The sequence below is a fragment of the Emydura macquarii genome, unplaced genomic scaffold, assembly GCF_026122565.2.
Source record: "Emydura macquarii macquarii isolate MOO-44397 ecotype Brisbane River unplaced genomic scaffold, CSIRO-AGI_Emac_v2 contig_1483, whole genome shotgun sequence".
Taxonomy (NCBI): domain Eukaryota; kingdom Metazoa; phylum Chordata; order Testudines; family Chelidae; genus Emydura; species Emydura macquarii.
The window spans coordinates 18,250,314-18,262,343 of record NW_027131620.1 but is presented as its reverse complement, the minus strand read 5'-3'; the positions used below and the strand labels follow the sequence as shown (position 1 = coordinate 18,262,343).

The 12,030-nt window shown below is 41.8% G+C and overlaps 1 protein-coding gene and 1 long non-coding RNA gene across 5 annotated transcripts in view; one reads left to right on the top strand and one right to left on the bottom strand.

The window, feature by feature from the left end:
• The window catches only part of ZHX3 (zinc fingers and homeoboxes 3), a 55,664-nt gene that overhangs the window by 13,287 nt on the left and 30,347 nt on the right, over positions 1–12,030 (bottom strand). The gene's annotated exons all lie outside the window — the stretch shown is intronic.
• LOC137157161 (uncharacterized) lies at positions 61–10,388 on the top strand. Its single transcript, XR_010921011.1, has 3 exons — positions 61–415; positions 9,631–9,785; positions 10,314–10,388. It is a non-coding gene; the product is annotated as an uncharacterized lncRNA (long non-coding RNA).

The window sequence follows — 12,030 nt, the reverse complement described above, 5'->3', positions numbered from 1 at the left end:
TCAGAAGTGTTTTACTGTGTTCCTTCAACAAGCTATAATATTATATTCATAGAGCCATATTTTACTTTGGAAAAATCCACAGGTGCATCTCCCAAATATGTACCCAGAAATCCATCAGTAATTAGCGATATAAAATAACATGAATAAAGGACTGCTGGGATCAGCCAACAAATATTCCAACCCCTGCATGTATCCAGACCCTTGGTCTCACAGCACGCTCCAGAGGTGCGCAGATAACCTGGCATAATTGCTCTAGTGTGTTTGATGTCCATCTAATATAGTCTGACCTCATTTACTGAAGCACTCCATAGGGAAGGAAAACAGATGTGTGTGAGAGAGATCAAGTGCACATGTGCCATGGAGCTGAATCCCACACGCCTAACAGCAGTGCAGTTTCCAGGATCTGCTCTCTACGGTTAGTCATTAACATTTGTTTTGCATTTGCAACCAGCGCATGACAAATCACGTAGGAGGTCACTAGTCCAATTAATTATCCTCCTCGCTGCCAATGCACGCACCCTTCCGCTGAGTGGGGGGTGGGTTGGTGAAGACTACTGAATTTCCAGACAGATAAGTGATGGACGGATAAAGTTAAGGCCTGGACTAAATACAACAAAATGCCCCCGTTTAACTAAAATCAGTTTTTAAATTCTGTGTAGAGCAGGCCTTAAATAGAAACAGAGTTAACACCCAGTGAGGTGAGTAGAGGCATGTCACACCTCAAGGGTGAGTCCTGACTTCCTTCTGTCTGTGGTCAGGGGTGGGGGCTCTCTTTTAGCTGAACTGGCACGGTTCTGTAGCACAGACGGAGAGGCAAGATGTGGTGAGCTTGTGAAGTGAATATGTTCCCCTCTTGAATTTCTCTGAGCCCAGCTTCCTGCACAGCAAGGATTTTCAGGTTAGAGCCATGAGACGTTCTTCCCATGTAGCCTGGGTGCAAACCCTGAGACTGGAGTGGAAATGAGCTGTTCCTGCACAGTGGGCTGTGAAGCCTGGATAGTGAGTGACAGAATTCTTCCTTCCCTCCGAAGGCCCAGAGACAGAGCCAAGATCTGGGCTTTCGGCAATGCACAGGGGAAGACGACATTGTATGGATCGCATTCAGAAGGCTATCTTCACAACCAAAAGCCTTAGACATAGTTACTTTAGAGCTGAAAGTTCTGCAGAAACTGATGGGCAAGACCCCATGCACTGGGTTACGTTCCAACTTAGCACAGGCTACGGACATTCTTTGTCAAGCCCTGTAGGGGAATTTTGGATTCTCTTTATCTAGGGCCAGGTATCTGTTTGGCATCCTCTATTAAGGGGGAAGTAAACATGTGGGCAGGGAAAGTGGGAGGAACCAGGTCATGGTTGACATTGCTCTGCCATCCAGAATCTATACCCTGAGAACAGAATCCTGTAACATAAAAAGATCAGAGAACATTTAATGAAGATCTGTTTAACCCTCTGAGGGACAGCAAATTACATGACTGTCTGATCAGTAACGTTTCCTCTGACAAAGCCCGCCTCCTCCATTGTGCTAACATCACATCCACTTAAAATCAGGGTACCTGCAAAACAAATCATCCATCCAAGACAAACCATCAGGGCAATAACAGCCTGTTTCTATCTTCTTATCGTGCATTATACACACACACTAGGATCTCAGCAGTTTCAAGCTTTAAGAAACATCACACAGTCAACATTTGTGCTAAGGAACAAACAAACAATTTTTCTTTATGCCCAATGTTCAGGGTGCTTTATAGATTAAGCCTGGCTCTGCAAATGCATGTATAGTTTAGAGGCAGCGGAAACTGGTTGACTGAATCATCCTATTCATTCTCTGTTAGTTGGCAGAAAAGAGTAGAATAGAGCTAGTCTCATCTAGACAGGTTTGACAAAGCCATTCATTTACATTTTGGTACTTCTAAGCGCAACTCTATTTGGTCACTTAAAGCACATGTTTAAGAGGAATTCTCTCCATTACCTTGCAATCATTTTTGTTTACCCATTTCAAGCTGCTTTTATTAAGCCGTCATCAGCTTATGAACCGCAGTCTGTGTGTGTGACCAGGTCCCTCCAAAAAAGTTGTCAACTTGCCAATGTCATTGTTATTTGTGAAGGAAGTTATACTCTACGTTAACACTGCGGGAGTCATGATAATTATCATCTGTTTTTCAGAGGAGCATGCAACCAAGATAGATTATGGGCTAGAAAGAGGTAGCTGTAACAGAACATAATCACAGTATAACAATAGATCACTGGGATAATATAACCTTTAGACTACTGGCAACATGCCGCTGTTTGAGCAAGCCTACCTGCCATATTTCAATAGAATGTCAGTATTAACAAAAAAAAAAAAACAAGCATCCTCCAGAAGTCTGCATGCTTCTGTTTGAACGTTAATCCCTTTACTCCTTTTATTTTTTCCTCATTTGTATGACCAAGTACCAAATATGCTAAATGCTACATACCCATTTCATACCACTGAAGGTCTGTTGCACGTGAGCTTCATTACTGGTTAGCTCTTAATTGTGCTATCTTTGAAGGCATGAGGAAGTCTGACAAGGCAGCAACCTAGTCTGCTAAGTGGCGTCAGCACTCCAACAAGTATATTTCGGCACATTCATCGGTGCCCCAGAAGCTGATGAACACAGCTAGACCTGTTTGTCAAGAACAAGGCTGACTCTTAATGTGATGGAAATGGAGACTGTTCTCAATAATCCCTGTACTGGAATCCTTAAATATCCAGACCTCAAGATGTTTGCTTAGCCTTCTGTAAGCCAATGCCAGATGGTAAAGACGACAAAGCTTGGCTGGAATACCATTGATTTCCCCAACCTTTTCATTCTACAAACCACTCCACGTGAGAAACATTATCTCATGGACTCATCTCCCTGAACAACTCCAACACTGTTCAGTTTGCAAAACCTATGGAACACCAGGAAGGCTTCTAGAGACAACTAATTGGTGAAGGACGACTGTCTGAGAACCGCTGCCATCAGTGTGAGACACCAGATGGTGTTTCTCATACAGGTTAAAGAAATAAGTCAGTTCATCTATTTCCAGGCCTTCATCTGTGGCAGCACTATGGCTGTGAACGCCATTAAGTGTGCTGGTGCTATGCAAAACAGCATTTGAATGCTGCAAGATGCAGAGGTTTATAAATCCACCAAGGTTCTGATTTCCATCACTTGAACTTTACTGGATGTTGCTTACTTTTGCTTGTATACCATAGAGTTGTATTTTAATCTAGGATAATACTATATAATACTGTGTTCATGGCTTGCATAATGTACATCAGTTTCTAGCACAGGTTGCTTAGAGCTCATAATCAGGTATCCGAGCTTAATGGCTCACAAATAATTTGGTAAGAAGTGAAACTGCTGCTTTAGCAGAGTCAGCTCTCTCTACAATATCCTGGTAGTTTAATATTACTCCACAGTCCTATCTGGGAAAGAAAGCCGAATCTTCCCCTACACATTTTCACTCACTGACTGCTGAACACCATACACAACACTGGAACCAAGCCAAGAAGTGGGCATCTGACACTGATTCCTCATACGATGGCAAAGAGCTCAGAGAGGATTTCTTCCAGCTCTTGAAGGACGTCAGGATCGGATTTATCTTGGTCATTGTTTGGATTTCTGGTAACATCATTTAGATCTTTTAATAGGCAGAGGAAGGGAGGGCGGGCAGCAGATGCTGCAGAAGGCTGGTTGACCATTCACACATGTAAGTGCTATACAACCACTGAGCAAAGGCATCAATTTGCTTTCTGATTGTACTGTGCTCAGGACAATGGGGACTCAATCTGGCCAATGTCTCTAGGCACGACTGTAATATTAATGTCAAACAATACCGAGACCACCTTATACACCAGCAGTGGAATGAATGGCTTCAAGAAACACACCAATGAAACCATGTTAGGACTCACCTAAGTCGCCAACTCTGCTACAGACGCATGTTGATTACAAGCTGCCAAGAGGCCGCATAAGACATAGAGAGGTAATTCCAAGAAAGTCATAGTGCGGAACAGTCCAAGAATTATATGCTCCAAATTTTTAAAGGGGGAAATATCAGACTGTTACATTTAGTATTTTACGCATGCTACACTGCTACTGTGCCGAGTTTACTTTCTGCAGTGCAGATTGTTCCCTAACACAGTACTATATCCCCTTCCCAAAAGTGTTTCTGCATTACTTTATTCACCTTGCATGTTTGCAGCGTGCCAAGTTAGACAGCACTGGCTTAGGATCCACTAACATTTCCTAATGTACTGATATCGTAACTGAAAAGCCAACTGCAAACTTTTAAACTCAAAGGTAACAAAACAGGACTGGCAGGTCAGAAGAGTATGGATTTTTCTTCCCTAGAGCCCTGCTTAAAGAACACTCTTCTGTAGCTATGGTTGATCTCTTTTGCAGCTTTTTTTTTTTTTTTTTGAATATGCTAGTTTATGGCAATGTTTTCTCTGTTCACTGAACTGGCTCATTCTTTTAGTAGAACAAACTGTTCCATGTTGAGGCAGGAGTTGGCTGTTTTAACAAAGGATTTTTCCCTTCTGACAGTGTGTTGCAAAAGACCCAAAATCAGTTAGTAGCCAAGTTACAAAAGGTCAGAAGAGGCTAGTCAAGCAATGGGTGTACTGTATTTCCTGTGTGTCATAGCCAGGAAAGGAAATGGGTGGGGAGAAAATGCATGAAATTCTGACCTGAAATAATACGTCTAACTAGTAATCAATGCAGAACAGGCTTTTAAACAGACATACACAGTAGGCCTAACAATACACTATTTCTTTTTTGGACGACTAGGTTTGTTAGGAGAGGTTAAGACAAATTAACCGTCATGCCTTCGCAGTCATCCCTCTGTGTGTGAATAAGATAGAGGCAGACCAACTTTTAAGTTCTACTGGTGAAAAGAAAAGGCAGCTCTATGCTTTTTCCTGAAGCTATTTTAAAGCACTACTGCTTTCATTTCTCTCAGTCAGCCAAATGACCCTTCACAAGTCAAAAAATTCTCACTAGTTACTATTCAAACAGCACAAAGCCCAAGGAAATGGTTTTTATCATGGGAAGCCTGTGGAGGTTGTGTTGTGCTGAAACTATCGCAAGACCCACAACTTGTAAGGCAGGTTTGTGGACTTGCAGATTGTCCTGCAATGTATGCAGAAGTTCAGCCATCCAACTAACTGCAAATGTACAGGTCAGACACAGAGATTCATTGGGGTCTTATATGGGCCAGGAGGGTAAATTTCACCCAATATAAAATGTCTTTTTTTCAACTATGAATTATAAGTGACCCAGTGGTGGAAAAGCAATGGGACACTGGCAACGTGTGGATCAAAGGAGGTAACAAAGCCAATTTCCTACCTGCTTTATAATAAAAGAAATCTCTAGTGCCTAAACCACAAACATTTTCTTCTGATTTTTAAGCCATTATTAAGGAAAGCTGGAAACTGATTTGCTCTCTCCTCCACTGGGCTCCTACATAGCTAGTATCACAAATGAGATCTCTGTTGGAGCAAATCGGGTGCAATTTTCTTTCAACATCATCAGTGTCAGTGTTCATTATTATTTGTAGGAGCCCTAGTAGTTGACCAGAACCCCATTGTGCCAGGTGCTGTATAAAAACAGGATAAAATGATCATCCCTGGACTGCTCTTTATTATCAATGGGATCTGCATCAGCTGCCAGCAGTCAAGGTCTTATTGCTTTAAGCATTTACAGGCCTCACAACAGCCCTGAGTGGCAAGGATTAGAGAGGAATCACTCACCATTGAAATGCTGCCACCTTTGGGGTAGAAAGTGGCAGGTGTTTAATAATGTGCAACAGTGCTACGTAACAGGTAAGGGCAGGAAGTGAAGAATACTGCATCTAGCTGAAACCGATGAGGGAAATTAGGGACATAGTGTAATTCTAGAACTGGAGTTTGTCCCAATATCATGTATTTTAACATGTCTACTCTTAAAGGAGTGCCATAGGAGTTTTGTTTATTATCTTAAATGGTCAAGATCGTGGACTTGAGACTCAGATGAATGAAAACTTCAGTAGGATAGGACCAGATTTTCAAGTGCTCAACTGGAACTAGATTTTCAAATGCACTCATCTTCCACAGAAGCACCTGAATAAGGGCCAGATTTCCAAAAGGGCTGGGCATCCAGCAGTTCCCACTGCAACACCTAAGGCCACATGATCTAAAGAGCTCGGCACGCAAAAGGCTAAGCGATTTTCAAAGTCTGGCCATTTATTCCGGTGCCTAAATGGGAGTTGAGCTCCTTGGAGAATCTGGCCCAAAGTGTGAGTGCTGAATTTTTTTTGAAAATCTTGTGTCTAACACCTGGTTGTTGCATTGGTTCAACACTGACTCTCTGAAGAGCACCACCTACTGAATCACCCACACCACTTCCTGCAGCGCCCATGTGTACCTTTTGAGATCTCCCATTCATGGAGGGTACTAACGTGGCTAGACCCTACTTTCTATGCTTGTGGCCCCAACAGATCTCACAAGAAAATATGATGGCATTGCTGAAGGCCAGTGACTAATTACTCTGACTACACCCTAATCAGTTGACAGTGGATCTTTTAATTAGGACAGCATTCAAGAGAAACTGGACTGTCTGTGTTTTCTCCTCTAACAATAAGCCTATATTTATTTGAAGATTGATATTAAGGAGCAGATGGATCTAAATCATCATTTGAAATTCCAATGAGTGAAACCTTGGATTCAGCAGCATTGGAGCCAAAAGGATTCAATTTCTGCTTCCCTTTTGTTTTGAAAACTTATTTTCATTTAAAAAAGATTTGTTGATCCACTGTAATCTGGACAGTACACAGTGGATGGAACACAGCTGGAGAATTATTCACACTGTGAACCTTGCTTGACAGAGCTCCTCTATTTCTCTGGCAGTTTAGAATGGCACTTTGAATGCATTATCCTTACACAGGTGACTCAGTTATGTTTTATTAAGGTAGCTCTCTCTTCTAGTGGTCAGCTGTGAGCTAAAAGCAGTTATTTGCTGCTCGAAGCTAAAAGATTTTTCTTAATATCAAGACATTTCAGTTAGTTTAAAGTACTGAGAAACAAAGCAAATCATAACTTCTTTATCATCCCCCCAGATGATTCAATTGGCCTCTTCCATGTCTAACTTCTGGGATTTCACCTCATCTAAAAATGACTTAGCAGGAAATTAGGAGGACTAAGCACAGAAACTGCTGAAAGCCCAGGAAAGCAGGATCCTGCTCTTGAAGTTCTCCCTAGTTTTCTCTAGTGCCCAGCTCCTATGGGTCGACATGGCTAATAACTGATTTTTCTAACCTCCATGGCTTCACAGTCCTTCAAAATAAATACTTGGCCAGTTTCAAGTAATTTCCAAACAAACCTCTGCCAAGGGATTCAGCTACTTACGTACAGCCCTCATCAGGGTGTTCCTATGAAAACCAGTAATGGTGAGCTAGCTAAAGTAGACGTTTTACGGGCTGGTTTGCCACGTTCATGTAGGGGTAGTTCTCTAGGGCTAGTTCAATATTTGACCTCTCTGCTGAGACTCAGCTGGTGGTGTTTCTTGCTGTATGGACAGGAGCTCACCAAGTCACTGATAGCTGTTTGATGGATGTATCGGGTGAACAAGAGAGACACTAAAGAGCTGTGACGGCCCATTTAAGAGGGTTTTGGTTTTCAGATAGAGGTCTCCCTGCAAACCTTATTTCAAACTATTGATGCACTAATTAACTTGTGGATCAGGAGAATGCCTTAATATGGAGAATTTCATTTTAAGAATTCTAGGCATGCTGGAAGAATAGCTTCCCAGTCACTGATTAGTGTGCACACCCATGAACTGCCAACAATCTGCTAACCTCCACTTTGTATTCAAAGCTTTATACAATAGAGTATATTATTTTAAAACCTTTCACAGACCAGTTTGGGGAACTTAGAGTTGCAATTTGAAAGAATTAAAATACAAATAACACCATATTATCCAATTTTGCTATATCCCTGAATATTTTAAAGGTATTAGATGGTGTTAATATTACAATTTCCCCTTCCACTAGTGACACACATTCAAAGCTCTAAATCAAATCTTAGTAGGGCTTGGTAAAACCAAAAATGTAGGAAAAAGTAATAAAGGAAATTACTACCATTATGAAAGTTTACCTGAGTGCAATGGTAAATCTGTAAAGTTACCTTAAAGAAAAAAAAAAGAGTAAGCGCTCTATATTGATATATCTTAAAGTATATCCTGAAACTAGTTTACTACTTCTTTACATCCCATTCTCTACTCCTGTATGAAAAAATGAAGTATACTCACTTATAACCAAAGGTGGGGGTTTTTTTTTGTTTGGGGTGGGGGGAGGGTTAAAGATAACCTCTTATCATCCCCACTCCTGAGATGCACCAATCCTGCAACTTGGCAGGTGCCTTGATCTGACAAATAGGACAAAGAAGCCACTTGACAAAGAAACAAGATTACTTACCTACAACTGGAGTTCTCTGAGTGGTGCCTTTGTACATTCCCATTTGCGGGACCAAGTGCCTGACAAGCTGCACTGTCCCAAGAGTGGGGATGTGCAGAGGCCACTCAAATGTGAACAAAAAGTTTTCCAGCAGCTCTCTGCTGGGCAGGTGAAACTCTGCATCAGTCCCAGGTTCTACTCACTTTGAATCTTTTGTGGAGTGAGTATGCAGTAACTTACATTTTGGCTCCAATGTAATTTACAAAGTCTATCTAGTAGTTCATCTTTCAGAAAGCCGGATGAATCATTGTAAAACAGAATCAAGAAACTGTCTGGGTTCCATAAAGTGCCTGGAATCTGTGTCCCTCTAGAGAGAAAACTGACTAGGTTGCAAATAGTTGTATCTACCCAAATCAGATGTCCTGAAAGTTCACTCACGAAGGGAGGATAGATGTAGAGAATGGGTTTATGCCAATTTTTGCTTTTTATATGATGCATAAAGAAGGCCTGAATGCTGGGTTTTACTACCTGGCATGTCTATTTCCCTGATTGTTTGTAGTGTTGTTGTAGCTATGTTGGTCCCAGGATCTGAGAGACACAAGGTAGGTGTGGTAATATCTTTTACTGGACCAATTTCTGTTGGTGGAAGGGACAAGCTTTCGAGCTGATTGTTTTTTAAGTTAGACTAGACTGATTGGAGAACTAGTAGGCCTATGACAACATCACCCATAGCAAGGAAGTGAACCTCAGGGGCGAGAGGAAAGGATTTTTATTAACTTTTAAACTTTTGATTTGTTTTGTTCTTGTTATAACCTATTTAACAAAAATCCTTGGGAGAAAAACTCTGTTAGGAGTCCAGCAGTCCCTCCCCTTCAATTAAGGGTTGAGAAAAGAATTATTTAGGTATACTACTGTAAGCAAGAGCCCAATCTGGCCACCTTTCTTCTCATCATCTGATGTAACTGAGGTATTCGCTCATGTCTCTTCATTTTAGATTATCCCTTCAGCTCAGTGAAGGTCATAAGACTACCCCCCCCCCCCCTTTCTTTTTTTCCCCCAGAATGTAGTGACTACCCTTCATTTAGTCATTCTAAATCACTCAGTGTTGTCAAGAGTGTGCATGGTGCAGTATAGATGACTCATTGTGTTTAGCTTAACTGACAGCTAACAGCACGATAAACTAAACTCCAGCAGGATTCTGCACAGGAGAGCATACTGGAAAAGTGTGTGAGTAGTGTCAGCATGCAACCCACAAAATAAAGGCATGCAGAAGACTGGATGGCTCAGGAGCATGCTAATGGACTTACAGAGCCTTTCTTTTCCAGGTCACCGGTTCAAATCCAACCCAGGTAAGCCAGAATCAACAGATGCACCTCTGGGCAGGGAGCTGGTGGTCTAAGTCCATTTCCTAGTGTACGTTTGTCCACTATAGCACGAAACCCATCACCACAATTGACACTTGTCCCAGTGATGGAGGTCACTCTTAGAAAGAGCCCAAGGATAAAGCAGTAGTGGTTTGGGATTAACTAGCATGACAGCATATGGAAAGCTTGCTGCTGCTGCCGCCCATACTGTGAATACAGAAAGCCGATCAATCTCCATGGCTATCAATCTATCACCTTTACCCTGCACTAAACGAACAATGAGAGAGTGTGAGCAATGGTAACAATATAAATAAATCAGGGTGTTACTAAGGTTTGTAAGGAGAGTCATATTCACAGTTACGCTGCCACAAACTAACTACTTATTCTAAATCTGCTTTAAGTCTGAAACCCTGAAGTATACATTTATTTAGCTACTGGTAGATTTGCTGAGCTGTGAAACGCCACTCAGCATCCAGGGCCAAGAGAGGAAAAAACAATCTTTGTTTTTCCAAGCAGTCGCTTTCTTTGAGTTTGGAGAGATGAGAAGAGAGCATGGAAGCATCTTAATGGAACAGCACCAAAGCGACAGCGTGTCAAGTGGGATAAAGCGCAGGACGGTAAGAATTCCTCTGTGCAGAAGCCTGCAATGGGGTCACTGTAATCACCTGCAGGGAAAAGATTAAGTGGATGGATGTCTACAATATCAGGGAGAGTGAGGGGGGGGAGAAATATCAACAGTCGGCAGGGCTCATCTCTGATCAGCTCAAAAACACAAGATGGCTTCAATTCATAGTAAAGTCCTTCAGTGTAATACCCTTAAAATCAACCAGGCAGATCCTAAATCAAGCAGATTAGTCAAGTGGCCAACATTAGACAGCGTAGCCAAGATCATCATAGAATAGAGGCTTCCAGCAAGACTTCACTTAATGCATAATCTTGTAAACAACACCTTAAATTGGAAAGTAGCTTGGGATAATCTGCCTCCTAAGCAAATCCCCAGACCCGAGTGATATGCAGAGCCCTTGGGATTTGGGAGGGAGTCCCTAGCCACAAGCCTCTAAATTTAGAGCCTGCTGTTCCATTCTGTAGCTCTCAACCTCATGCTAAAGTTGGACAAATATATCTCAGCAGCACTCTGAAACTGCCAAGCATGACTGGTGAAGTGGTGCAAACAAGGTTGAAGACACCCTGATCTTCGTCTCTTTGCTTATAGAAGTTTCCAGTCTAAGCAACGGTGTCACAAAATCCCTGAGCAAACAATCTAGAAAGAGACTCCATTTCACAGCACTGAAAAAGTTTAGTGGTACAGGTCTGTGCCTTATTTTTAATTGCTTTTATCGTTTTAAGATACAGTAAACATCAGTTCACTTATAGCCAATGCAGACTGCAAAGACATCTAAAACTAGTAAACTAGGGAGGCATCTATGCTAGAGAAATTGTTGGCAGCTTCCTTTTTGTTTTCAAAGCAATTTCCACTAACCACTCCCAACCCACTTTTACTCAACTTTTAGGGCTGGTCTACACTACCAAGTTAGGTTGACATAAGGAAAAGAATTTTTCTAGGCACCTTCCTTGAGTGGCCTCCACCAAGTGATTTTGGATACTCGTTCAGAAGTAAAGTGGCCTTATTTTACTGTAGCTCAGTCCTCCTACAGGCCACTTCACATCTGAATTAGAGTGTTCACATGGGTTAAACGTGCTTTAACTTATGCGTGCTAACTTCACACCTTTAGTTAATTTATCTTAACCTTCCTGAATGTCCCAGTGAAGACAAGCACTCAGATGAAGTGAAACCTCTCTTTGTAGTCAAGAACTCACCCCCAAAAAGGAAAAGGCAATTTAACCCTTAAGACATTTTTAAAGTTATCTGGGAACCATCTTCAACATAACTGGGAAGATGCCAAGCACAGGTTGTTAGACTGAGCTGTAATGTTATACATTTTTAACATTTCGGCATAGGTTAAGTATTCTTGACCCAAGTGTCTGTATCAACCCACAGAAAACACAGGGCCAGATTTTCAAAGCAGTTCAGCCCCCATTAGGGCACCTAAAAGAAATGAGCAGAATTTCAAAGTGACTGCAGCTCAAATGGCTCCCATAACTTACTAACTTCTGAAAGCCTCACCACCTCATTTAGGTGTCTAAACAGGAGCTGTACTCCTTTGACAATCTGGCTCCAACTGTGGGGTTGTGCAGCACTTCTGAAAATCTGGTCCTTCATCCAGTTCCG